The sequence below is a fragment of the Bufo bufo genome, chromosome 11 (genome assembly GCF_905171765.1).
Source record: "Bufo bufo chromosome 11, aBufBuf1.1, whole genome shotgun sequence".
Lineage (NCBI taxonomy): Eukaryota > Metazoa > Chordata > Amphibia > Anura > Bufonidae > Bufo > Bufo bufo.
In genome coordinates, this window is record NC_053399.1 from 51,549,047 (window position 1) to 51,573,636 (window position 24,590).

Sequence of the window (24,590 nt, forward strand, 5' to 3'; positions counted from 1 at the left end):
TGCTATGTCTGCCTTGTTCACTGGAGCCCAGAACTGTACACAGTACTCCATGTGTGGTCTGACTAATGATTTGTAAAGTAGTAGGAATATGTTCTCATCACGGGCATCTATGCCCCTTTTGATGCAACCCATTATCTTATTGGCCTTGGCAGCAGCTGCCTGACACTGTTTTTTGCAGCTTAGTTTGCTGTTTATTAAAATTCCTAGATCCTTTTCCATGTCAGTGTTACCGAGTGTTTTACCATTTAGTATGTATAACTTTACATTTGTCAGTGTTAAACCTCATCTGCCACTTATCTGCCCAAGCCTCCAATCTATCCAGATCCCTCTGTAGTAATATACTGTCCTCTTCAGTCTTAATTACTTTACACAGTTTAGTGTCATCTGCGAAAATTGATATTTTACTATGCAAGCCTTCTACAAGATCATTAATAAATATATTGAAGAGAATAGGGCCCAATACTGACCCCTGAGGTACTCCACTAGTGACAGTGACCCAATCTGAGTGTGTACCGTTAATAACCACCCTCTGTTTTCTATCACTGAGCCAGTTACTTACCCACTTACAGACGTTTTCTCCCAGTCCAAGCATTCTCATTTTATATACTAACCTTTTATGTGGTACAGTGTCAAATGCTTTGGAGAAGTCCAGATATACGACATCCATTGATTCGCCGCTGTCAAGTCTAGAACTTACCTCCTCATAGAAACTGATTAAATTAGTTTGACATGACCGATCCCTCACGAAGCCATGCTGATATGGCGTTATTTGCTTATTTCCGTTAAGATGCTCTAAGATAGCATCTCTCAGAAAACCTTCAAACAGTTTACCCACAACAGATGTTAAACTTACCGGCCTATAGTTTCCAGGCTCTGTTTTTGGACCCCAGTAGTCCAGCATATCTTCAATGTGGGGTGGCAGGGGGCTGTCCAAGTTTGCCACCACCGCCTGGTTCAGGTCCTGCTCCAGGTCTACCTGCTGCTGCTGGTGAGTAGTTTATTCACCATGTGGGTGAAGAAAGCTACTCATCAGTGACTGTAGACTCAGGCTGCTGCTGATGGAGCTGGTACTGCTCCTGCCACCCCACCCCTCCCCAGCAGCCATGGCAGTGGAACGTGAGCACAGAGGGCCCCCCTGGTCAGACCTGCGAGAGCATGGACGATGGCGCAGATAGGCAGCGGCCAACTGACTTTTACCACATATACAGTTGCAAGAAAAAGTATGTGAACCCTTTGGAATTATATGGATTCCTGCACAAATTGGTCATAAAATGTGATCTGATCTTCATCTAAGTCACAACAATAGACAATCACAGTCTGCTTAAACTAATAACACACAAAGAACTAAATGTTACCATGTTTATATTGAACACACCATGTAAACATTCACAGTGCAGGTGAAAAAAGTATGCAAACCCCTAGACTAATGACATCTCCAAGAGCTAATTGGAGTGAGGTGTCAGCCAAATGGAGTCCAATCAATGAGATGAGATTGGAGGTGTTCATTACAGCTGCCCTATAAAAAAACACACACCAGTTCTGGGTTTGCTTTTCTCAAGAAGCATTGCCTGATATGAATAATGCCTCGCACAAAAGAGCTCTCAGAAGACCTACGGATAAGAATTGTTGACTTGCATAAAGCTGGAAAGGGTTATAAAAGTACCTCCAAAAGCCTTGCTGTTCATCAGTCCACGGTAAGACAAATTGTCTATAAATGGAGAAAGTTCAGCACTGCTGCTACTCTTCCTAGGAGTGGCCGCCCTGTAAAGATGACTGCAAGAGCACAGCGCAGACTGCTCAATGAGGTGAAGAAGAATCCTAGGGTGTCAGCTAAAGACTTACAAAATGTCTGGCATATGCTAACATCCCTGTTAGCGAATCTACGATACGTAAAACACTAAACAAGAATGGATTTCATGGGAGGATACTACAGAGGAAGCCACTGCTGTCCAAAAAAACCATTGCTGTACGTTTACAGTTTGCACAAGAGCACCTGGATGTTCCACAGCAGTACTGGCAAAATATTCTGTGGACAGATGAAACCAAAGTTAAGTTGTTTGGAAGAAACACACAACACTATGTGTGGCGAAAAAGAGGCACAGTACACCAACATCAAAAACTCATCCCAACTGTGAAGTATGGTGGTGGGGCATCATGGTTTGGGGCTGCTTTGCTGCGTCAGGGCCTGGACGGATTGCTATCAAAGGAAAAATGATTCCTAAGTTTATCAAGACATTTTGCAGGAGAACTTAAGGCCATCTGTCGACCAGCTGAAGCTCAACAGAAGATGGGTGTTGCAACAGGACAGCGACCCAAAGCATAGAAGTAAATCAATAACAGAATAGCTTAAACAAAAGGAAATACGCCTTCTGGAGTGGCCCAGTCAGAGTCTTGACCTCAACCCGATTGAGATGCTGTGGCATGACCTCAAGAAAGCGATTCACAAAAGACATCCCAAGAATATTGCTGAACTGAAACAGTTCTGTAAAGAGGAATGGTCAAGAATTACTCCTGACCGTTGTGCACGTCTGATCTGCAACTACAGGAAACGTTTGGTTGAAGTTATTGCTGCCAAAAGAGGTTCAACCAGTTATTAAATCCAAGGGTTCACATACTTTTTCCACCTTCACTGTGAATGTTTACATGGTGTGTTCAATAAAAACATGGTAACATTTAATTATTTGTGTGTTATTAGTTTAAGCAGACTGTGATTGTCTATTGTTGTGACTTAGATGAAGATCAGATCACATTTTATGACCAATTTGTGCAGAAATCCATATCATTCCAAAGGGTTCACATACTTTTTCTTGCAACTGTAACTGCAGCTCTGAACGCTGCATGAAATTTTTCCAGCAAAATAATTCACAAAAGATTTTACCGCATATAAGTGCAGCGCTTAATGCTGAATAAAAAAATTTTTCCACCAAAATACTTCAATAAAGATTTTATCACATATAACAGAGCACAGAGATGGAAAGGATCTTCGGATTCCCCCCACACTATATTTGGGTCTCAGAAATGAACCGCTGCTCCCTACAGCATCTCCAGGGAAGGTCATGGAGCGTCCCAGTCATCCGGCATCTATTCACTCCGCTAAAGGATTATTTTGAAAGTGTGTAGAAGCCACACGGGACCCCCACGCTGCAGATTTATCATTGAGACATCATGGAGATTTAACCGCATATAACCGCAGTTCTGACCACTGAATACTTCAATAAAAATTTTACCACACTGACTGACTGCTACCGCCGCTACTTCCATGAACCCCTGCTACTTCCCAGGTAGGTAGGCTGCTGCGAAGCAGGTGCTCTACCCCGGGGGCGTTTGGCTCCAGACCTCCCACTGCTGCCACCCTGCTGAATCCCAGCCATGCTTTCAACACATATAACCGCCAACTCGAACTGAGAATGTATTTTTCTGTTTGTACTGAAATAGGCCACTAAACGCTTTCAACACATCTAACCGCCACCGACGTGAACTGAGAATGCAATTTTCTTTTTGTACTGAAATACAAAATAACACATATTACCGCTGCAATGACTGACTTCTACAGCCGCTACTTCCATGAACCCCTGCACCAATACTTCCCAGGCAGGTAGGCTTCTGCGAATCAGGTGCTCTACCACGGGCACGTTTGGCTGCCGACCTCCCACTGCTGCCACCCTGCTGCATCCCAGCCATGCTTTTAACAAATATAACCACCGACGTGAACTGAGAATATATTTCTCTTTTTGTACTGAAATAGGCAACTGAACGCTTTTAACAGAAATAACTGCAGAAGTGAACCGAGCAAATATTTCTCTTGTTGGACTGAAATGGGCCACTATACGCTTTTACCAGAATTAACAGCAGAAATGCACTGAGAATATATTTTTCTTGTTGGAATGATGTAGGCCACTATACGCTTTAAACACAAAGCAATTAAATAGTGCAGTGTGTATACACTCACCTAAAGAATTATTAGGAACACCTGTTCTATTTCTCATTAATGCAATTTTCTAGTCAACCAATCACATGGCAGTTGCTTCAATGCATTTAGGGGGGTGCTCCTGGTCAAGACAATCTCCTGAACTCCAAACTGAATGTCAGAATGGGAAAGAAAGGTGATTTAAGCAATTTTGAGCGTGGCATGGTTGTTGGTGGCAAACGGGCCGGTCTGAGTATTTCACAATCTGCTCAGTTACTGGGATTTTCATGCACAACCATTTCTAGGGTTTACAAAGAATGGTGTGAAAAGGGAAAAACATCCAGTATGCGGCAGTCCTGTGGGCGAAAATGCCTTGTTGATGCTAGAGGTCAGAGGAGAATGGGCCGACTGATTCAAGCTGATAGAAGAGCAACGTTGACTGAAATAACCACTCGTTACAACCGAGGTATGCAGCAAAGCATTTGTGAAGCCACAACACGCACAACCTTGAGGCGGATGGGCTACAACAGCAGAAGACCCCACCGGGTACCACTCATCTTCACTACAAATAGGAAAAAGACGCTACAATTTGCATGAGCTCACCAAAATTGGACTGTTGAAGACTGGAAAAATGTTGCCTGGTCTGATGAGTCTCGATTTCTGTTGAGACATTTAAATGGTAGAGTCCGATTTTGGCGTAAACAGAATGAGAACGTGTATCCATCCTCTGATGGCTACTTCCAGCAGGATAATGCACCATGTCACAAAGCTCGAATCATTTCAAATTGGTTTCTTGAACATGACAATGAGTTTCTGTACTAAAATGGCCCCACAGTCACCAGATCTCAACCCAATAGAGCATCTATGTGGTGGAACGGGAGCTTCGTGCCCTGGATGTGCATCCCTCAAATCTCCATCAACTGCAAGATGCTATCCTATCAATATGGGCCAACATTTCTAAAGAATGCTATCAGCACCTTGTTGAATCAATGCCACGTAGAATTAAGGCAGTTCTAAAGGCAAAAGGGGGTCCAACACCGTATTAGTATGGTGTTCCTAATAATTCTTTAGGTGAGTGTATATTTTTCTTATTTTACTGAAATATGCCCCTATACGCTTTCACCAGAAATAACTCGTACCAAACTTTAGGATTTTTGGACCCCGGAACCGAACCCGAACATTTCCGTAAAAGTTCGGGTTTGCTGTTCGGCGCTTTCTTGGCGCTTTTTGAAATGCTGCTCAGCAGCCAATCAACAACGGCATACTACTTGCCCCAAGAGGCCATCACAGCCATGCCTACTAATGGCATGGCTGTGATTGGCCAGAGCAGCATGTGACCCAGGCTCTATATAAGCTTGAGTCACGTAGTGCTGCACGTCTCTCTGCTGTTACAAGTGTAGGAAGAGGATGCTGCTGGACTTGTGATTTCAGGGAGAGCATAGGAGAGAATATAACTCAGCGATCTACAGACAAATAGTTGTGTGGGTGCAGGGTACTATCGTTTTACCCTGCCCTGAGCTCATTGACCAAAAAATACAAACTTTTAGAATTCTGTTAGTTAGGTGGGTGGCGGCGGCCATTTTATGCATGCTCAGTGCACTAGCACTGCATCTAAGCTTTTGGGACATTGCAAATCACCATTTTTGGGGGGCAAACTACAACATCTGGATTAGTCAGTGTGCAATTTAAGGTAGAAATACACCCATCATTTTCTGGGGTTTTAAAAGCACACTATTTTTTTTTCAAAAAACAGTATTTTACAGATCTGCAAATGTTAAATTCAAGTTTAATATATACAGCTTTCATATTCTGTTAGCAAAAAAAGACTTTTTTGGCAATCTACAACATCTGGATTAGTCAGTGTGCAATTTAAAGTAGAAATACACCCATCATTTTCTGAGGTTTTAAAAACACACAATTTTTTTCAAAAAACAGTATTTTCCTGATCTGCAAGTATTAAATTCAAGATTAATATATACAACTTTCATATTTTGCTATAAAAAAAAAAAAAACTTTTTGGGCAATCTACAACATCTGTATTAGTCAGTGTGCAATTTAAGGTAGAAATACACCCATCATTTTCTGGGGTTTGAAAAACACACTATTGACAAAAAACACTATTTTCAGGCCTTGCAGCATCAGCACGTGTGAAATTACAGGCTTATATACTGCTGTCAAATTCAGTTTTTAAATAAACACTCATTTGGGCACAAAAAATGTAGATGGGAGCCTTTGATGCAGATGTCATTGTGAGATACACCCTTAATACATTTGGGTTACATTCAGAGCTTAAATACCGCCATTTGGTGCACCAATATTGAATTCAGGCCTACACTGGTTCAGGCCCTGTGAGATACCCCCTCTACATATAGGGGTTTCGATTAGGCATTTGAAATACAGCCATTTGAAATACAGCAATTTTGTGCAAAGATATATTTACTTCAGGCCTACACTGGTTCAGACCGTGTGAGATACCCCCCTACATACAGGGGTTTGAATCAGGCATTTGAAATACAGCCATTTGAAATACAGCCATTTTGTGCAAAGATATATTTACTTCAGACCTACAGAGGTTCAGGCCCTCTGAGATACTACCTCTACATACAGGGGTTTGAATCAGGCATTTGAAATACAGCCATTTAAAATACAGCCATTTTGGGCAAAGAAATATTTAGTTCAGGCCTACAGAGGTTCAGGCCCTCTGAGATACTACCTCTACATACAGGGGTTTGAATTAGGCATTTGAAATACAGCCATTTGAAATACAGCCATTTTGTGCAAAGATATATTTACTTCAGACCTACAGAGGTTCAGGCCCTCTGAGATACTACCTCTACATACAGGGGTTTGAATCAGGCATTTGAAATACAGCCATTTAAAATACAGCCATTTTGGGCAAAGAAATATTTAGTTCAGGCCTACAGAGGTTCAGGCCCTCTGAGATACTACCTCTACATACAGGGGTTTGAATTAGGCATTTGAAATACAGCCATTTGAAATACAGCCATTTTGTGCAAAGATATATTTACTTCAGACCTACAGAGGTTCAGGCCCTCTGAGATACTACCTCTACATACAGGGGTTTGAATTAGGCATTTGAAATACAGCCATTTGAAATACAGCCATTTTGTGCAAATATATATTTACTTCAGGCCTACTCTTGTTCAGACCGTGTGAGATAACCCCCTACATACAGGAATTTGAATTAGGCATTTGAAATACAGCCATTTTGTGCAAAGAAATATTTACTTCAGGCCTACACTGGTTCAGACCGTGTGAGATACCCCCCTACATACAGGGGTTTGAATCAGGCATTTGAAATACAGCCATTTAAAATACTGCCATTTTGTGCAAAGATATATTTACTTCAGGCCTACAGAGGTTCAGGACCTCTGAGATACTACCTCTACAGACAGGGGTTTGAATTAGGCATTTGAAATACAGCCATTTTGTGCAACGATATATTTACTTCAGGCCTACACTTGTTCAGAACGTGTGAGATACCCCCCTACATACAGGGGTTTGAATTAGGCTTTTTAAATACAGACATTTTGTGCAAAGATATATTTACTTCAGGCCTACACTGGTTCAGACCGTGTGACATACCCCCCTACACACAGGGGTTTGAATTAGGCATTTGAAATACAGCCATTTGAAATACAGACATTTTGTGCAAAGATATATTTTTCTTCCGACCCACACTGGTTCAGACCATGTGAGATACCCCCCTACATACAGGGGTTTGAATTATGCATTTGAAATACTGCCATTTGAAATACAACCATTTTGTGCAAAGATATATTTACTTCAGGCCTACACTGGTTTAGACCATGTGAGATATCCCCCTACATACAGGGGTTTAAATCAGGCATTTGAAATAGAGCCATTTAAAATACAGCCATTTTGGGCAAAGAAATATTTAGTTCAGGCCTACAGAGGATCAGGCCCTCTAAGATACTACCTCTACATACAGGGGTTTGAATTAGGCATTTGAAATACAGCCATTTTGTGCAAAGATATATTTACTTCAGACCTACAGAGGTTCAGGCCCTCTAAGATACTACCTCTACATACAGGGGTTTGAATTAGGCATTTGAAATACAGCCATTTGAAATACAGCCATTTTGTGCAAAGATATATTTACTTCAGGCCTACACTGGTTCGGACCGTGTGAAATACCCCCCTACATACAGGGGTTTGAATCAGGCATTTGAAATACAGCCATTTTGTGCAAAGATATATTTACTTCAGGCCAACAGAGGTTCAGGCCCTCTGAGATACTAACTCTACATACAGGGGTTTGAATTAGGCATTTCAAATACAGCCATTTGAATTGAAATACAGCCATTTTGAGCAAAGATATATTTAATTCAGGCCTACACTGGTTCAGACCGTGTGAGATACCCCCCTACAAACAGGGGTTTGAATCAGGCATTTGAAATACAGCCATTTGAAATACAGCCATTTTGTGCAAAGATATATTTACTTCAGGCCTACAGAGGTTCAGGCCCTCTGAGATACTACCTCTACATACAGGGGTTTGAATTAGGCATTTGAAATACAGCTATTTGAAATATAGCCATTTTGTGCAAAGATATATTTACTTCAGGCCTACACTGGTTCAGACAGACCGTGTGAGATACCCCCCTACATACAGGGGTTTGAAATAGGCATTTAAAATACAGCCATTTATAAAACACCGATTTTGTGAAAAAATATATTTACTTCAGGCCTATTCTTGTTCAGACCGTGTGAGATAACCCCCTACATACAGGAATTTGAATTAGGCATTTGAAATACAGCCATTTGAAATACAGCCATTTTGTGCAAAGATATATTTACTTCAGGCCTACCGAGGTTCAGGACCTCTGAGATACTACCTCTACATACAGGGGTTTGAATTAGGCATTTGAAATACAGCCATTTTGTGCAACAATATATTTACTTCAGGCCTACACTTGTTCAGAACGTGTGAGATACCCCCCTAAATACAGGGGTTTGAATTAGGCTTTTTAAATACAGCCATTTGAAATACAGACATTTTGTGCAAAGATATATTTACTTCAGGCCTACACTGGTTCAGACCGTGTAAGATACCCTCCTACATACAGGGGTTTGAATCAGGCATTTGAAATACAGCCATTTGAAATACAGCCATTTTGTGCAAAGATATATTTACTGCAGGCCTACAGAGGTTCAGGCCATCTGAGATAATACCTCTACATACAGGGGTTTGAATTAGGCATTTGAAATACAGCCATTTTGTGCAAAGATATATTTACTTCAGGCCTACACTGGTTTAGACGGTGTGAGATACCCCCTACATACAGGGGTTTGAATCAGGCATTTGAAATACAGCAATTTGAAATGCAGCCATTTTGTGCAAAGATATATTTACTTTAGGCCTACACTGGTTCAGACCGTGTGAGATACCCCCCTACATTCAGGGGTTTTAATTAGGCATTTGAAATACTGCCATTTGAAATACAGCTATTTTGTGCAAAGATATATTTACTTCAGGCCTACACTGATTCAGACCGTGTGAATACCCCCCTACATACAGGGGTTTGAACTAGGCATTTGAAATACAGCCATTTGAAATACAGCCATTTTGTGCAAAGATATTTTTACTTCAGGCCTACAGAGGTTCAGGCCCTCTGAGATACTACCTCTACATACAGGGGTTTGAATTAGGCATTTGAAATACTGCCATTTGAAATACAGCTATTTTGTGCAAAGATATATTTACTTCAGGCCTACACTGGTTCAGACCGTGTGAGATACCCCCCTACATACAGGGGTTTGAATCAGGCATTTGAAATACAGCCATTTAAAATACAGCCATTTTGGGCAAAGAAATATTTAGTTCAGGCCTACAGAGGTTCAGGCCCTCTGAGATACTACCTCTACATACAGGGGTTTGAATTAGGCATTTGAAATACAGCCATTTGAAATACAGCCATTTTGTGCAAAGATATATATACTTCAGGCCTGCAGAGGTTCAGGCCCTCTGAGATACAACCTTTACATACAGGGGATTAAATTAGGCATTTGAAATACAGCCATTTGAAATACAGCCATTTTGTGCAAAAATATATTTAATTCAGGCCTTTTACTGGTTCAGACCGTATGAAATACCCCCCTACTAACAGGGGTTTGAATCAGGCATTTGAAATACAGCCATTTGAAATACAGCCATTTTGTGCAAAGATATATTTACTTCAGGCCTACAGAGGTTCAGGCCCTCTGAGATACTACCTCTACATACAGGGGTTTGATTTAGGCATTTGAAATACAGCCATTTGAAATACAGCCATTTTGTGCAACGATATATTTACTTCAGGCCTACAGAGGTTCAGGCCCTCTGAGATACTACCTCTACATACAGGGGTTTAAACTAGGCATTTGAAATACAGCCATTTGAAATACAGCCATTTTGTGCAAAGATATTTTTACTTCAGGCCTACAGAGGTTCAGGCCCTCTGAGATACTACCTCTACATACAGGGGTTTGAATTAGGCATTTGAAAAACTGCCATTTGAAATACAGCTATTTTGTGCAAAGATATATTTACTTCAGGCCTACACTGGTTCAGACCGTGTGAGATACCCCCCTACATACAGGAGTTTGAATCAGGCATTTGAAATACAGCCATTTAAAATACAGCCATTTTGGGCAAATAAATATTTAGTTCAGGCCTACAGAGGTTCAGGCCCTCTGAGATACTACCTCTACATACAGGGGTTTGAATTAGGCATTTGAAATACAGCCATTTAAAATACAGCCATTTTGTGCAAAGATATACACTCACCTAAAGAATTATTAGGAACACCTGTTCTATTTCTCATTAATGCAATTACCTAGTCAACCAATCACATGGCAGTTACTTCAATGTATTTAGGGTTGTGGTCCTGGTCAAGACAATCTCCTGAACTCCAAACTGAATGTCAGAATGGGAAGGAAAGGTGATTTAAGCAATTTTGAGCGTGGCATGGTTGTTGGTGCCAGACGGGCCGGTCTGAGTATTTCACAATCTACTCAGTTACTGGGATTTTCATGCACAACCATTTCTAGGGTTTACAAAGAATGGTGTGAAAAGGGAAAAACATCCAGTATGCGGCAGTCCTGTGGGCAAAAATGCCTTGTGGATGCTAGAGGTCAGAGGAGAATGGGCCGACTAATTAAAGCTGATAGAAGAGCAACGTTGACTGAAATAACCACTCGTTACAACCGAGGTATGCAGCAAAGCATTTGTGAAGCCACAACACGCACAACCTTGAGGCGGATGGGCTACAACAGCAGAAGACCCCACCGTGTACCACTCATCTCCACTACAAATAGGAAAAAGAGGCTACAATTTGCACGAGCTCACCAAAATTAGACTGTTGAAGACTGGAAAAATGTTGCCTGGTCTGATGAGTCTCGATTTCTGTTGAGACATTCAAATGGTAGAGTCCGAATTTGGCGTAAACAGAATGAGAACATGTATCCATCCTCTGATGGCTACTTCCAGCAGGATAATGCACCATGTCACAAAGCTCGAATCATTTCAAATTGGTTTCTTGAACACGACAATGTGTTCACTGTACTAAAATGGCCCCCACAGTCACCAGATCTCAACCCAATAGAGCATCTTTGGGATGTGGTGGAACGGGAGCTTCGTGCCCTGGATGTGCATCCCTCAAATCTCCATCAACTGCAAGATGTTAACCTATTAATATGGGCCAACATTTCTAAAGAATGCTATCAGCACCTTGTTGAATCAATGCCACGTAGAATTAAGGCAGTTCTGAAGGCAAAAGGGGGTCCAACACCGTATTAGTATGGTGTTCCTAATAATTCTTTAGGTGAGTGTATTTACTTCAGGCCTACACTGGTTCAGACCGTGTGAGATACCCCCCTACATACAGGGGTTTGAATCAGGCATTTGAAATACAGCCATTTGAAATACAGCCATTTTGTGCAAAGATATATTTACTTCAGGCCTACAGAGGTTCAGGCCTTCTGAGATACTACCTCTACATACAGGGGTTTGAATTAGGCATTTGAAATACAGCCATTTTGTGGAAAGATATATTTACTTCAGGCCTACACTGGTTCAGACCGTGTGAGATACCCCCCTACATAAAGGAATTTGAATTAGGCATTTGAAATACAGCCATTTGAAATACAGCCTTTTTGTGCAAAGATATATTTACTTCAGGACTACACTGGTTCAGACCGTGTGAGATGCCCTCCTACATACAGGGGTTTTAATCAGGCATTTGAAATACAGCCATTTGAAATACAGCCATTTTGGGCAAAGAAATATTTAGTTCAGGCCTACAGAGGTTCAGGCCCTCTAAGATACTACCTCTACATTCAGGGGTTTGAATTAGGAATTTGAAATACAGCCATTTTGTGCAAAAATATATTTACTTGAGGCCTACACTGGTTCAGACCGTGTGAGATACCCCCCTACATACAGGGGTTTAAATTAGGCTTTTTAAATACAGCCATTTGAAATACAGCCATTTTGTGCAAAGATATATTTACTTCAGGCCTACACTGGTTCAGACTGTGTGAGATACCCCCCTACATACAGGGGTTTAAATTAGGCATTTGAAATACAGCCATTTGAAATACAGCCATTTTGTGCAAAGATATATTTACTTCAGGCCTACACTGGTTCAGACCGTGTAAGATACCCTCCTACATACAGGGGTTTGAATCAGGCATTTGAAATACAGCCATTTGAAATACAGATATTTTGTGCAAAGATATATTTACTTCAGGCCTACACTTGTTCAGACCGTGTGAGATACCCCCCTACATACAGGGGTTTGAATCAGGCATTTAAAATACAGCCATTTGAAATACAGCCATTTTGGGCAAAGAAATATTTAGTTCAGGCCTACAGAGGATCAGGCCCTCTAAGATACTACCTCTACATACAGGGGTTTGAATTAGGCTTTTGATATACAGCCATTTGAAATACAGCCATTTTGTGCAAAGATATATTTACTTCAGGCCTACAGAGGTTCAGGCCCTCTGAGATACTACCTCTACATACAGTGGTTTGAATTAGGCATTTGAAATACAGCCATTTTGTGCAAAGATATATTTACTTGAGGCCTACACTGGTTCAGACCGTGTGAGATACCCACCTACATACAGGGGTTTAAATTAGGCTTTTTAAATACAGCCATTTGAAATACAGCCATTTTGTGCAAAGATATATTTACTTCAGGCCTACAGAGTTCCAGGCCCTCTGAGATACTACTTCTACATACAGGGGTTTGAATTATGCATTTGAAATACAGCCATTTGAAATACAGCCATTTTGTGCAAAGATATATTTACTTCAGGCCTACACTGGTTCAGACCGTGTAAGATACCCTCCTACATACAGGGGTTTGAATCAGGCATTTGAAATACAGCCATTTGAAATACAGATATTTTGTGCAAAGATATATTTACTTCAGGCCTACACTTGTTCAGACCGTGTGAGATACCCCCCTACATACAGGGGTTTGAATCAAGCATTTAAAATACAGCCATTTGAAATACAGCCATTTTGGGCAAAGAAATATTTAGTTCAGGCCTACAGAGGATCAGGCCCTCTAAGATACTACCTCTACATACAGGGGTTTGAATTAGGCTTTTGATATACAGCCATTTGAAATACAGCCATTTTGTGCAAAGATATATTTACTTCAGGCCTACAGAGGTTCAGGCCCTCTGAGATACTACCTCTACATACAGTGGTTTGAATTAGGCATTTGAAATACAGCCATTTTGTGCAAAGATATATTTACTTCAGGCCTACAGAGGTTCAGGCCCTCTGAGATACTACCTCTACTTACAGGGGTTTGAATTAGGCATTTGAAATACAGCCATTTGAAATACAGCCATTTTGTGCAAAGATATATTTACTTCAGGCCTACACTGGTTCATACCGTGTGAGATACCCCCCTACATACAGGGGTTTGAATTTGGCTTTTTAAATACAGCCATTTAAAATACAGCCATTTTGTGCAAAGATATATTTACTTCAGGCCTACACTGGTTCAGACCGTGTGAGATACCCCCCTACATACAGGGGTTTGAATTAGGCATTTGAAATACAGCCATTTTGTGCAAAGATATATTTACTGCAGGCCTACAGAGGTTCAGGCCCTCTGAGATACTACCTCTACATACAGGAATTTGAATTAGGCATTTGAATTACAGCCATTTGAAATACAGCCATTTTGTGCAAAGATATATTTACTTCAGGCCTACACTGGTTCAGACGGTGTGAGATACCCCCTACATACAGGGGTTTGAATCAGGCATTTGAAATACAGCCATTTGAAATGCAGCCATTTCGTGCAAAGATATATTTACTTCAGGCCTACACTGGTTCAGACCGTGTGAGATACACCCCTACATACAGGGGTTTGAATTAGGCATTTGAAATACAGCCATTTGAAATACAGCCATTTTGTGCAAAGATATATTAACTTCAGGCCTACACTGGTTCAGACCGTGTGAGATACCCCCCTACATTCAGGGGTTTTAATTAGGCATTTTAAATACTGCCATTTGAAATACAGCTATTTTGTGCAAAGATATAATCTCGTAGCAGCTCTGGGGCTAGCCGATTTGACGCACATCCCTTGCCTGGCGCATGTGCTGAATTTGGTGGTGCAGAGATTCCTTAAATATTACCCGACATGTCTGAGCTGCTGCATAAAGTGCGGGCCGTCTGTGCTCGCTTTCGACGTTCTCACCCTGCTGCTGCTCGCCTGTTAGCGCTGCAGCGTAACTTCGGCCTTCCTGCTCACCGCCTCATATGCGATGTGCCCATCCACAAGGTGGAACTCCACCTTGCACATGCTGGCCAGACTGTGCGAGCAGCAGCAGGCGATAGTGGAGTTTCAGCTACAGCACGCACGAGTGAGTCGCTCGGCGGAACAGCACCACTTCACCACCAATGACTGGGCCTCCATGCGAGATCTGTGTTCCTTGTTGCGCTTTTTCGAGTACTCCACCAACATGGCCAGTGCCGATAACGCCGTTCTCAGCATTACTATACCACTTCTATGCCTCCTTGAAAAAACGGGTTTCCGGCCAGTCATTCCCAACTGGCTCCGAGGGTGGGTTCCTGTACCCACAAACCCAAGGTACACAATTGTCCAGCCAGGACACAGTTCTGGAGGAAGAGGAGGTGGAGGATGAGGAGATGCAGAAGGAGGAACCATGTTCACAGTCATGGCCATCACTGGTGCGTGGATGGGGGGAAACAGAGGACACATACGATACACCTTCCACAGAGGACAGCTTTTCGTTGCCTCTGGGCAGCCTGGCACACATGAGCGATTACATGCTGCAGTGTCTCCGCAACGACCGCTGAGTTGCCCACATTCTAACTTGTTCTGATTACTGGGTGGCCACGCTGCTGGATCTCTGTTACAAGGACAACGTACCGTCCTTAATTCCGTCACTGGAGCGTGATCGTAAGATGCGCAAGTACAAGTGCACACTGGTAGATGCGTTGCTGATGGCATTCCCACCTGACAGCGGGGGCACAGTGGAAGCACAAGGCGAAGGCAGAGGAGGAGGAAGAGGTCGTCAATGCAGCTGGGGCACCGCCAGCACCTGAGAAGGCAGGGTTAGCATGGCCAAAATGTGGAAAAGCTTTGTCAGCCTTGGAGGTGTTGACCTGCCCTGCAGCCAGTGTATAGTGTGAACGTGTGTTTAGCACGGCAGAGAGCATTATCACAGGCCGCAGCCAATGTGGACAAGCTTACGTTTATTAAAATGAACCAGGCATGGATCCGACAGGACTTGTCCGTACCTTGTGCAGAATAGACATTTATACCAGCCTCAACCATCCATTCTTGTACTCAAGTGCACTTATTCTTAGTTTTATTTTGTTATATGTCCCAATATTTTGGGGGATCCCCCAATTTAAAAATAAAAAATAACACAAATCAGTGTTGGCTACCTATTCCTCCTCCACCGCCGCTTCCACCTACACCGCCACATCAACCTACACCGCCACATCCACCGCCTCCTCAACCTCCTAATCCTAGATCCAGATTGTTATTTTTTATTTTTCTGTATTTTATTTTAAGTCATTTCCCTATCCACATTTGTTTGCAGAACAGTTGCCATGCTCTTAAGCACATTTTGATGCCTTTTGCAGCCCTCTAGCCCTTTCCAGGACTATTTTAGAGCCATTTTAGTGCCCAAGGGTTCAAGTTCGGGTTCGAACCTTTTTTTCAAGTTCGGCCGAACTCGTCGAACCCGAACATCCAGGTGTCTGCTCAACTCTAGCAGAAAACAATTAAATAGTGCAATGCTTATATATTTTTCTTATTTTACTGAAATACACCCCTATACGCTTTCACCAGAAATATCTGCAAAAGTGCAGTGCGCATATATTTTTTTATTTTACTGAAATAGACACATATACGCTTTGACCAGAATTAACTGCAGAAATGCACTGAGAATATATTTTTCTTTTTTTACTATAATACGCCCTATACACTTTCACCAGAAATAACTGCAACAGTGCAGTGCGTATATATTTTTCTTATTTTACTGAAATACGCTCCTATTTGCTTTCACCAGAAATAACTGCAACAGTGCAGTGCGTATATATTTTTTTACTGTAATATGCCCCTATATACTTTGACCAGAAATAGCTGCAACAGTGCAGTGCGTATATATTTTTCTTGTACTGAAATACACCCCTATACGCTTTCACCAGAAATAACTGCAACAGTGCAGTGCGCATATATTTTTTATTTTACTGAAATACACACCTATACGCTTTTACCAGAATTAACTGCAGAAATGCACTGAGAATATATTTTTCTTTTTTTACTGTAATACGCCCCTATACGCTTTCACCAGAAATAACTGCAACAGTGCAGTGCGTATATATTTTTCTTATTTTACTGAAATACGCTCCTATATGCTTTCACCAGAAATAACTGCAACAGTGCAGTGCGTATATATATATTTTTTACTGTAATATGCCCCTATATACTTTGACCAGAAATAGCTGCAACAGTGCAGTGCGTATATATTTTTCTTGTTGTACTGTAATACGCCCCTATATGCTTTCAACAGAAATAACTGCAACAGTGCAGTGCGTATATATTTTTCTTGTTGTACTGAATAAGATACTAAGATATAAGCAACTAAAGGCTTTCCAACATACCGTATTTATCGCCCCATAAGACAAACTTTTTCCTCCCCAAAAATGGGAGGAAAATGCCCCTGCGTCTTATGGGGCGAATGCTGACAGTTTACATCGCTGGACGCGATGTACGGAGTGGGAGCCGGGGGAGGGACTGGGAGGAGGAGCTGGGGGCCGGCAATATCGGTGGGGCGGTGCGGTCACTGTACTATAGCCCTGCCCCACCACTCCGGTATACTAATATAAAATGTATTATTGAATTGAAAGTTATTAAACATGCCCCCCTCACTCCTAATAGTACCGTATATCTTAATTTCTTCTGTATAATGCCGGCAGGCAGGACGGGCGGGCGGCAGCGTAACTCCCTGATGTCACGTGCCTGCGCCGCCTGCTTTATGAATGAAGCAGGCGGCGCAGACAAGTGACGTCACTGAGGGACGCGCCGGCCGCCCGGCCCGCCTGCCGGCATTATACAGAAGAAATTCGGATATACGGTACTATTAGGAGAGAGGGGGGCATGTTTAATAACTTTCAATTCAATAATACATTTTATATTTGTATGCGGCGGGGGAGGGGGGTCTCGGGTTACACGGAATCTGTGGATGGCACAGTTAAGGGGTGGGGGTCTGTGGATGGCACTGTTATGGGCTGGGGGGCACTGTGGATGGCACTGTTATGGGGTGGGGGGTCTGTGGATGGCACATATATAACAGTGCCATCCACAGATCCCCCACCCCATAACAGTGCCATCCACAGTGCCCTCCCCCAGCCCATAACAGTGCCATCCACAGACCCCCACCCCTTAACTGTGCCATCCATAGATCCCCCCCCTGTAACAGTGTCCGTCATCCACAGATCCCCCCTGTAACAGTGTCCGTCATCCACAGATCCCCCCATAACAGTGTCCGTCATCCACAGATCCCCCATAACAGTGTCCGTCATCCACAGATCCCCCCATAACAGTGTCCGTCATCCACAGATCCCCCCATAACAGTGTCCGTCATCCACAGATCCCCCCATAACAGTGTCCGTCATCCACAGATCCCCCCTGTAACAGTGTCCGTCATCCACAGATCCCCCCATAACAGTGTCCGTCATCCATAGATCCCCCCATAACAGTGTCCGTCATCCACAGATCCCCCCATAACAGTGTCCGTCATCCACAGATCCCCCCATAACAGTGTCCGTCATCCACAGATCCCCCCATAACAGTATCCGTCATCCACAGATCCCCCCATAACAGTGTCCGTCATCCACAGATCCCCCCTGTAACAGTGTCCGTCATCCACAGATCCCCCTGTAACAGTGTCCATCATCCACAGATCCCCCCTGTAACAGTGTCCGTCATCCACAGATCCCCCCATAACAGTGTCCGTCATCCACAGATCCCCCCATAACAGTGTCCGTCATCCACAGATCCCCCCATAACAGTGTCCGTCATCCACAGATCCCCCCATTACAGTGTCCGTCATCCACAGATCCCCCTATAACAGTGTCCGTCATCCACAGATCCCCCCATAACAGTGTCCGTCATCCACAGATACCCCATAACAGTGTCCGTCATCCACAGATCCCCCCATAACAGTGTCCGTCATCCACAGATCCCCCCATAACAGTGTCCGTCATCCACAGATCCCCCCATAACAGTGTCCGTCATCCACAGACCACCATTAGTTCCAAACCCACCAAAAGCACACCTTTTGGTTAAAAAAAAATGTTTTCTTATTTTCCTCCCCAAAAACCTAGGTGCGTCTTATGGGCCGGTGCGTCTTATAGGGCGAAAAATATTGCAGCCCAATAACAAAAAGCTCGAATGACAGAGCTGTCTAATGACTATTTGGATTCCCAAATAATCGTTCCCTGCACTTGTAAATCACTTTCCTATCAATGTCCCTAGCACCTTCTGACGTCTCTCCCTGCACTAAGATGCTGTGAAATGATTCCTCCCTATCTTTTCCCTGCACTTATAAATTCATTTTTTTTGTTTGTTTTTTAAACAGGTTTTTCCAATAGCTGTCCCTAACGCCTTCACACGTCTGCACTCTGAATGTTGGAAAATGGCAGAATCTAAAATGGCTGCCGTATTTATAGGGCTGTGACATCACAGGGCTGGCTGGCTGCTGATTGGCTGCATGCAGGCATGTCAATCTGGGTGATCCCACCTTCCCAGAGTTCCATGCCCCATGTCCTCAGTCCTCACATGTGTAGGAAGAAGTTTGGTACATGAGCAGACAGTCAGAATAACACACCTTCACTGGTTAACTAGTACATTAGGAACCTAAAGCTCAGGCACCTATCCCTTGAGAAAGGCGCCTTAAGTACCAACAGGTGCCCAGCTGGCAGAGAGTGGAGAAAAAGGTGCGTTGGACCTTCAAGAGCCAAGGATCACATGCACACTATGAAAGACAGGAAGAAGCCTAGCATAGGCTGAAAGACAGAGGAGACCCAGCTGGGACCAGTCGCGGGGCTAGGTGAGTGATGTGGTGCCCATGCCTGCCCCATATAGCGGGATGGCAGCAGGCATGAGGCGCCGCTATGACATAATATGCTTCCTCCACTGTGAAGAATAGAAATTTTGGAATCAAAAGATTTCTGTGCAATTGTGTAAGAATTACAGAATGCTAGGTTTCATTCCTTGTCTTGGATTCTGATCACACCTTCACTGTATAATATGTTTTACTAAATGGGCCTGTGGAGAGGATTTTACAATTTCTACCAGTTCTTGGTCAAAACACTGCATAACTAGTTACTATCAGATTGTCCAGGTAAGTTTTATTATAATGCAGCTAACCTGGGTGACAAATACAATGGTATTCAAGCTAGAGCACTTCTCTTCTGCAATATTTATTCCATGCGCCATGTACACTCTCTCAACCAACAGTCAGAATACACCCCAGCTGTCTAAAGATTTTTTAACTTAATGTTTTTTTTCCTCATCATCTGCCAGATGGAAGCTGCTTGTGAAAAAAACTGATAGCTTTAGGTCTACTGGTTGTTAACAATCTCTGCTACAGGATGGACTGCAAGTTATGTTGTGTCAGCACTTTACAAGAGTTATAAGTCTATATGCAGTCTGCTCACTGTTGCTTTTTGGAATACAAATTTGGAAAGATTTAATACTACAAACCAGTCACTGCAAGAAGTAGGTTATAATTTGAACACCGTTGTTGATTTAACAATTTTTTTTCCAAATTTTACACAGGACCGAGACTACTTAAGCACTATGAAATGGAAACAAGTTGTGTGGTTATAACGAATATGACGCTGCTGAGAAATGTTGTTGGCCATGTACTCCATGCTATGATGATGGACAAGCACAAAGCGCTGTGTTTACACCCAGGGGAAGCTTATGATGCAACGTCTTTACCACTGCCATCGATCACTTATATGGAGGCTATCAGCAAGATTGGAGTTTTATAGTGATATGAGATCCACATTTGGATATTTATCCAACCTGTCTACACTCACCACATCAGAAATCCAGAAGGTATTGTAGACCTGGTTTTATTTTACTCATATAAAGCTAATATATTTCGCAGCACTGTACAGAGCTTGTCTCCATTCACATTGGCCCCTGTCTCCAAAATCCAATTTTCAAATTACCCTAATAGTATGTTCTTAGAGTGTGAGAGAACATTCAAACTCCATTCAGGTATCATTCTTGGTTGGATTCAAACCCAGAACAATTTGCAAGTTTTCTTTCTGCTTCAAAGTTATAAAAAATTACATCCAGTGATGATAAAATACCAGAACTCCAAATGTTTCTATTTAATCAAATGGCCTTACTAAACATTTTTCCACATGGAGATAATTCTGAGAATATATGAGGAGGAGTTAAACTGGAAAAACTCAATCCTCTCTCTTTAAAGGGGCTCTGCCACCAGGACCAACTCTATTAAACCAGACATACTGCCTGGTGGGGCTTATCACTCATGATTAAAACAATTCTTTTCTTTTGTCTGTATGCTGAACAGCTACAGAGATATCAGCATTTGTATTCATATGCAAATGAGAAATTTGAGCACCAGGAGGCGGGGCTGAACCCATTTGAGCACTGCTTTGTAACACCCCCTGTGCTCTGCACACTCCCCTCTCCCCTTGATAGACAGGACTAGTAATGCTGAGAGCAGGGGCTGTGTCCTAGCATCTACATATCATATACTCTATGTACTATAGCTTCACCACACTGGGATCTGCTCAGAAAGCTGATCTACATAGTTCTGCTTTTTTCACAGAGACAATATATGATTAGAAAGATACCAGTAATATGTGTTAGCTTATAAGCATTAACAAAACACACACCTCTTTGTGGTAATGCTGTGGCTTGGTGGTTAGTGTGTTGGTTTTGCATGTAGAGATCCCAGGTTTGAATGCTGGGAGAGACTTATAATCTTTTTTCCCCCTCTTTCCTCTCATTTAACCAGTAATAAAACGCTATACTATAATAAATAATATATATTCATATAATAACAATAAAATGCATTACTAATATTTTTATTTTTATTCTTTTGCTTTTTTGTTTACAGTCACGATATACGATTATAAAGAAACCAGCAATATTTGTTCGATTCTATTATGGGTTAAATGTGGGGGAAAAATATCAAATATAAAAAAAAAGGGAAAATTTGGGATCGCACATCCACATGCTATGCTTTGATCTATGACTGCTTCTCAGCATAATTAACATCGCTTCTCAGAGTCATAAATAGTATACAGGCCCCTGAACTAAATACTATACATGAGGCATTAGTATACATTTGATCAAAAAGCATAAGCCCACTCAGCACTACAAGGTTGCCTCCTCGAGTGGGAGGCAACCTTGCCGTGGTGAAAAAAAAAACCTGAAAGTCTCTCCCAGGATTCAAACCTGGGATCTCTACATGCAAAACAAACACACTGACCACAAAGCCACAGAATTACCACATAGAGTTGTATGTTTTTACTATGCTTATAAGCTAACACATATTACTGGTGTCTTTCTAATCATATATTGTGCTGATGAATAAAGCAGTAATATGTATATTAGCTTTCTGAGCATATCTCATTGTGGTGAAGCTATAGTACATAGTGTATATGATATGTCAATGCTAGGACACAGCTTGCCCTCAGCATGTCTAGACCTGGGATGGGGGAGTGTGCAGAGCACAGACTGTGTTACAAAGCAGTGCTCAAATGATTCAGCCCTGTCTCCTGGTGCTTGAACTTCTCATTTCCTTATAAATAAAAACACAGATATCTCAGCAGCTTTTTAGCATATAGACACAAGAAATTTATTATCTTAATCATGATGAGCCCTACTAGGCAGTACACCTGGTTTAATAGGGTTGCTCCTGGTGACAGAGCCACTTTAATGAGCATTGAACATGGAGTCAAGGACTGTCAGAAGTTTGGACCTCTCAGAAATCAACCGTTTTAGCAACAAAAAGTAAAAAAATAAAAATAACTTTATGATTTTTACTGTCAAAATATACAAAGCTTCAAAGGGAATCTGTCAGCTCCAAAACACTTCCCAAACTAGATTAAGAGGTGTATAGTATGAGTGGTATTGAGTCCAGTTGTGTATTTTTTATCTTCATACTCACTTACATTCCGACATTGTGCTCGCACAAATCAGCAGTAAAATGCAGTGAGAGGACTCCTCCTCTTTGAGTCCTCTCCATTATGTAAGTGAGCACAGGAGTCCTCTCAATGCATTTTATTGCTTGTTTGTTAGAGTACAGCATCGGAAAGGAATTGAGTATGAAAATAAAAATCACATAACCAGACTGGTAACAATTATATTATTTACCGTTGCATAATACTGTGTGTAGTCTTGTAGAAGGCCCTCAAACATTTTCCGCACAATGGATTTTAAACTTATTGGTGTATAATTTCCCGGAGAAGACCTAGCACCCTTTTTAAAAATGGGCACCACATTCGCATTGTGCCAGTCCCTTGGTACGATCACTGTTACTGATGTGGGAGCGCTGATCTCGATTGACCGGAGCTCTTACACAGGAAGTCTCCTGGGTAACTGGATGCCGGCAACTACTCGGATGATCGTGTCTGCAGCGGCGGTAGTGAGAAATAACCACAAGGTAGATATTTTTATTGTAATTGCATTGCTCCGGATTAGGGATGAGCGAACCCGTGAAAGTTCGGGTTCGCTGGGTTCGGCCGAAGTTCAGGTCAAAGTTCAGGTTCGGGACACGAACTTGACACCGAACCTGGACCCCATTAAAGTCAATAGGAACCCGAACTTCACTTTATTGTTTTCCGTTATAACATGGTTATAACGGAAAATAATAGCATTCTTTAGACAGAATTCTAAATAAAATGGCCATTGAGGGGTTAAAAATAATTTAAAAAAACTCACCTCATCCTGCAAAAGGACCTGGGATGACATCACCGCAGGTCCATCTATCTTCATTCAGCAGGACCTGCGATGATGTCACAACGCACATGGTGAGCGCGGTGACATCACCGCAGGTCCTTTTTCAGGTCCTGCAGAAAGAAGAGGATACCGGCTATGCGATCATGTAGATGAGGTGAGTTTTTTTATTTATTATTTTTAACCCCTCAATGGCCATTTTATTTAGCATTCTGTCTTAAGAATGCTATTATTTTCCGTTATAACCATGTTATAATGGAAAATAATAAAATCAACCAAACACCGAACCCGAACCCAAACTTCAGTGAAAAGGTCCGTGTTCGGGTCCGGGTACCCGAACTCCCAAAGTTCGGTACGAACCCGAACTTTGCAGTTCAGGTTCGCTCAACCCTACTCCTTATGAAGGGTTTATGACAGAACCCCAAAACGAGTTGAATGTTAAAGGGAACCTGTCACCGGGATTTTGTGCACATCTGCAATACCCAATCCCCATAGCTCTGTGTGCTTTTATTGTGCATAAAAACCAATTTGATACATATGCAAATTAACCTAAGATGAGTCAGAGCTTGAAAATATGACTCTTCTCTGGTGACACAAGTAAGATATGACTCTTTTATGTTAATTTGCATATGTATCAAATCGTTTTTTTTACACAATAAAAGCACACAGAGCTATGGGGACTGGGTATTGCGGATGTGCTAGCGGCCATCTAGCAACCCATGTCCTCAGCTCTATACACAAAATCCCGGTGACAGGTTCCCTTTAATAAAGCATCTTATCCTCCTGAACAAGAGTCCTGATTCCAACTAAGGACTGGGAAGAGATTATATTCACAGCGGACTCGGTGCGAGTGGGTAAGGTACCAGTTGTCTTAAGTTTATCCTTTTTACCTCCCCCTTGGGTGAAATGAGTAAAGGGCAAATTTTTGGGTATTTTATAATATATTTTATTTCACTTTATTCTATTCTCTCCATCTCCTAATTTTTAACTAATTTTAATGTAATATGTTTAGAGAATTTGTACTCTGCTACTGTTTTTACCAACAACTTCCAGGTTTACTAGCCATGAGCGCATTTGGTTTTTTATGTCTACATTATATACGGTTTGCTGAACCCACACCATAAGCCTTATTTTTTTAC